The sequence below is a fragment of the Microtus oregoni genome, unplaced genomic scaffold (genome assembly GCF_018167655.1).
Source record: "Microtus oregoni isolate MIOR12 unplaced genomic scaffold, Mior012 000015F_ref0000493, whole genome shotgun sequence".
In the NCBI taxonomy this organism is placed as follows: Eukaryota; Metazoa; Chordata; class Mammalia; order Rodentia; family Cricetidae; genus Microtus; species Microtus oregoni.
The window spans coordinates 7,214,470-7,220,086 of record NW_024543074.1 but is presented as its reverse complement, the minus strand read 5'-3'; the positions used below and the strand labels follow the sequence as shown (position 1 = coordinate 7,220,086).

The following is a 5,617-nucleotide window of genomic DNA, read 5'->3' as shown; positions in this document are numbered from 1 at the left end:
ATTGAATATTACTTAGGAATCTCAAACTGAAGAACATAGCTATGTTATCTACTGAATATTACTTAGGAATCTCAAACTGAAGAACATAGCTATGTTATCTACTGAATATCTGCCTGTATGTGTGGCTCTTTCTAACAACAATTCAAGCACAAACCAAGACATTAAAGACATAACTATTAAATATTGTTAGGATTCAGGCATTATGCTAACAGGATGCACCCAGGCAGTACCCTGGCCAGCCCAAGGTCCTATGGCTTGTACATTACTATGTAGTCTGTACGTAATTGCTAAAGGTCCCTTTAAGAGACAAGCTCTGCCCATTCCCCCTCTCTCCACACTGTTGTTTATAGGGCAACAATCCTTCAGTCAAACTGACACAATTCCCCTGTGTGAAGTATTTCCCATCTTGTTTCAAAACTTACATTGACATGTCAAGGATCAGTCTGAGAAATTCCCATGTGGAATCTTCTTCTGGAGATGTAGAGATTGGTACAGTTGTCAATCATTAATCACATAATCAAACTCTCCTTTCTTTGGTGTACCTCTTCAGTGATGGGATATAGTCTTCTATGAGAACCTGATAGATGTCTCCTTTAAAATTGTCTAAGACACATCTTCATGTTCTTTGTCCATATTTCTTACGTCCATCCATTACCACCTGGTCAGTCTCTACCATGGTGACCATCTTTGGTTTCAGTTTGACAATTTCTCATAATCTGCCCCCATCTCTGCTTCCTAAAACCAGCACCTCTTTGCCAGCTTAGCTTCTTTACCACTACCTAGAATGGCTCTTCTATATGGCACTTTACTCTCTGACAAATTGACATCACCACTGAGGATGAGAATATTTCAAAACTGCTTTAAGTTAGAATTTTAATGTTCTAATAAGATGAATCTTAATCATCTACTACTTCATCTATGATGTATTCAACCAGTATTTTAAGATGCTTAAGAGCAGTAGGCCAATATCTGTCGATGGCCATTCCTCAAACTATGAGTGATAAATGCTTCACCCTCCCAGTATATTTTTTAATTTTTCTCTTCTATTTTCTTCAAAAGGCTGTCAGTTTCTTTTTTGCCTTGCATGTCACTGTCATAACTCTGAAGGTCCGTCAATGCATGAAGATAAGTCCTCAAATTGGCAAAGCTGCCAATTTGGTTCATGAAAGTTGCTAAATAGCCATGCTTCTGCCAGGTGTGTATTGACTCTGCCATCCCCTGCTCCTGAAAAATGGACCGAAGGCCTTTCAGAATGGCCTCCGTGTGGGCTGTGCCTTGCTGCTGCCATAGCTCTGCAAGGCCCTTTACAATGCCTGGGGAGACAGCCTGGGAGACTAAGGAACTGGTGACCTGTAGGGCTGCAGTCAGCAGGGAGTGTGCTGCTTCAGTGAAGGCCAGGAGTAGGAGGTGTGCGGGGCCTCAGGGAGCAACCTGGGGTGCAGAGTTGTAAAACAGCAAGAGAGATTTTGGAGGGTAAGAACCAGAAAACTCACAGCCAGCAGGAGACAAATAGGCCTTACAGAAGAGCTTGAATGTGAAGTTTATAGAGAGAAAGGTAAAAAGGAAGAGAGAGAGAGAGAGAGAGAGAGAGAGAGAGAGAGAGAGAGAGAGAGAGACCTGCTTGCCTCTTCAGAAGAACAGCAGGGAAGAAAGCTGAAATGGGTGGAGCTTGTCTCTTAAAGGGATCTTTTGCACCTGCATATAGACTACTTGAGGATGTAGCAGCCATAGGACCCTGGGTTGGCCAGGGTACTGCTTGAGTGCACCATGCCAAGTGACATAGGCCAGCATAATGCCTGAATCCTAACAAGTATATCTTTACATGGCCATGACTCCAAGCAGTATTTTTGAGTGTTTTTTTTTAACTGCAGTGCTAGAGATTCAACACAGGGTGTCCTGAATGCAAGACAAACATTATATCAGCTACCTTTCCAGCCATTAAATTGTTTGAATGACATTTGATGAAAGGGATGTTTTAAATCACATCAGTCTTACTGGTGTATTTCAGAGGATCAATGCGAGTTTGCATCTCTCTCTCCAAAACATGACTTTCTGTCTCCCTCCAGTGTGTGTGTGTGTGTGTGTGTGTGTGTGTGTGTGTGTGTGTGTCTGTGTGTGTGATGTATGTGAGACATTATGAAACTGGAGTTGACAGTACTTACAAGTAGAAGACTGTATATAAAACATTCTGACTTTTGGCTGTGTTTGGAAAAATCCCTTTGGCAGCAATATTCTAAGCCGAGAAATGGCTGCCTCCTTTAGACAGGAGCCATTCCCCAGAGGGTCACCGTCTTTATTGTCTTTCCACAGCTGCCCTGATTCATTGATTTGCTTTGTTTGTCAGAGCCCCTGTGTATGTGACCACTGGCTTAATTGGACATAAAAGTGCAAAAGGAAACAAGAAAATTTAATATGTGGGATGCTATCAAATACAAGGTCATACTTTATTGTGAAATACACACTAATTGCTAATGGAAATAATTCTGTTATATAGGGTGATGCATGGGTGAAACGAGCAAGAACAATCTAAGATTTATAGCCAAGGTCATGCAATCTGCCCTATTCCTTTTCCTATCAATAAATTTGTACAAAACACACCCCATTTAATTTTAACAAATGGACTACTTTAAGAGGAGCTGTAATCTGGCAGATGATCCAGAGAGTTCCTATGCATCCCTACTTTCCTACTCATGGTGTCTCTATTATTAATTAATAGTTTGCACTAATGTTGTACACTTGTTAGAACTGGTAAAACAGTACGGATGTTTTACTAAAACCTGCAGATGCATTAGGGCTTCCATTCTATTTATTGTGTGATTTAAGCTACATAACGTTCTGGAAGATCAAAACTGTAGAGAGAGTAAGAGGATGTGTAGCGGCCACACGTGTGGGCATGGAGAGAGAGGGTAAGCTGGCAGCAGAAAGGAAATACAATAATAAGGGTAGACCCATGACAATGCATGCTTTTCTTATTTCATTTTTCAGTCTCATTTTATCATCTTTGAAGAGAGGTACCGATATCTGGCTGTAGGTACCACCTTTTAACTTTGTTTATATTCCTTTAGTTCACTTATTATAATTATTTTATTGTTATTAAATTATACTTTTATTTATTCTTTGAAAATTTCAAATATGTGTGCAATGTATTTTAACAATATCCATTCCCCGTTACTACCCTCCAGCTTGCCTTGGGGACATCACAACATATCTCCCTCCCAACTTCGAGTTGTCTTTTTATGAATGCCTACAAACCGCAAGGAACTGCCCTTCATATTCTGAGGCCTAAATTTTTATGAATAGGAAGAGACTGAAAATCACATTCTCCTTGGCATTGCCTACCCAGTGTTGAATGCCACAAGGATGTCAAAGCTCAAATTGCTCACAGGGTGCCAATGGGATTCTTCCCTGGAGATGAGGTTGGAATCACCCTCTCTTCTTCTATGACCATATTGTACTCTTGCTCCTTTTCTTCTGTTTTCTTGATCTGCAGCTGCAAAGTTGTTATCTTACTATATTATTTCACGTACGAAATTCCACCCGAAGGTCTGATTCTGGGTATTTCCAAGTAAAACACTATCAAAAATATCTTATTAGTGAGACAAAAAACTGAATATATGGAAGTGGAATGTTAAAACGCAGAAGTGATGTAATTATATTAAAATCTCAAAAAAGAAATAATTCTTCAAAAACAGTAAGGTAATCATTTTATTACTAAATAAATAATGTGTTTTGCAAATGTATTTGTATAAAATAATCTCTGAAACATCCATAGAATTTTGAGGGAAGAATTTCAATATTTTCTCACACCCAAAACTTAGTGAAAGAGTTCATACAACCTATAGTTCTTACATAATGAAAAATTCAGCAACACAACAGAAGTCAAGGGGCTATGTTTTGGTACGCCAGCAGTATAGATTCTGTAACTGGATATCTGTGACCCCATGAAGGTCATAAGGGATGGTTACCATGATGTCATGGTTTTTCATTTTGCTATAATATTTTTAAACTTAATACCTCTTTTCTTTTTTTGGAGTAAACTATGTACTTTGATTGTTTACATGATTATCTCTGAATCATAAAAATTCTCTTTCCATATTTTACTTTGTATAGCTACATTTTTGTTATGTGTTTTCTCTTTGCCCTTCATTGACTGGGTCACATGAAAAATGAGAGCATTTGTTTTCTTGCATCATAGTGGAAACTTTAACATCACATTTTACTGGCCTCAAATTTGTTCAATAGATGCACTGGGTAAATCTGATATGTGTTTTGTATGCCCAGTGCTGGCTTCATATGAAATCTTGCCTTGGATCATGGCTTTCACTTTGTTTTGTTATAATAACCCACCATCCATAGTGTTAGAATCTATTTCTATTGGCAAAATCCGAGAATCAAATATCCAGTTCTCCATTAGGTGTGAGTTTTAATTGGCTAAAGGAGACACATTAAACCTTAAATTAAGATGTGTGGCTGTTTTTTAATGTCACTGTTATTTTGGTCAATCATCAACAAAAAGAATTAGAGTATTAAACATTCTCTCAGAAATCTGATTTTTTGAAACTAAATTAAAATAGTTACTTATTTTAAACACTACTTTCATCATCAAATACGGGTTTGCTTGCCACAGACTGTGTGTGTTAGAAAGCAGTCTGAAGGAGACTACTGCAGCCGGGTTTACCATATTTTGCTGTAGATTCAAGAATCAGTTGACTTAGACCAATGTTTTTGCTTTTAATGACTTTCGAGAGTCACACATTAATGTGCTTATATAAAAAACCTTTTATAGTTATTTATCTTTTCAGAAAGTTGGTATACATTTTTTATAATTATGTATAAATACACTAATTATTTGGAGTCTATCTAACTACTTACTCACAGACATCAAAATATGAAAATTTACAGTAGCAACTGTGATATTTAGATTTAAGTCTAAACTTCATTTTCACTGGAAGTGTAACTCTATTAAGATATTATTCTCAGCCCTTTTCTTCCCTGTCTTTTTGCTCATTACCTCCCTACTCTATCTGAGACTCAGGCTCATTATGTAGTCCTAACTGGCATGGAATTTACTAAGAATACATAGGTTTGTCTTGCGGTGGTCCTCCAGTTTTCTGTCTCTGGGTGTTGGGATTATAGCTGTGTAACACTAGTTCTTTCTTTTCATGCATTAATCAGTATCTTTCATCTTAATTATTGTAATTTGAATCAAGAGTTTTAGGGTGGAGACTATGTAGACATTATTCTGTGTAGGTATTAGTCTAGATATTATGCATATTTGCAAATAGATGTATGTGTGTATATACGTATAATAATTGAAGATAAGGTTCCTGCCTCTGATATCAGACAAGGATTTTGCAGAGTTATATGTATTTTGATAGATGTGATGTGCTGATAACATGCATGGGGGTAACTAGTTCAAACTTCAAACTCAGAGAAAACCTGCCAGGCCATTTCACTGCTCACTCAGGTAAAACACAGACCTGACAATTAAGAGTAGGCATCAGACCTGCAGATCAATCTAATGTTAAGCTACTAAATTTATTATTATTTTGTTATACTGGTAATAGAAATCCATAAATTACATATTTATATTGATATGATTATCACATTTTGCATA

General features: G+C 37.4%; 1 pseudogene; it reads right to left on the bottom strand.

Moving 5' to 3' along the window:
• Nucleotides 1–265: 265 nt before the first annotated feature.
• LOC121456182 lies at nt 266–4,411 on the bottom strand (annotated as a pseudogene).
• Nucleotides 4,412–5,617: the final 1,206 nt, after the last annotated feature.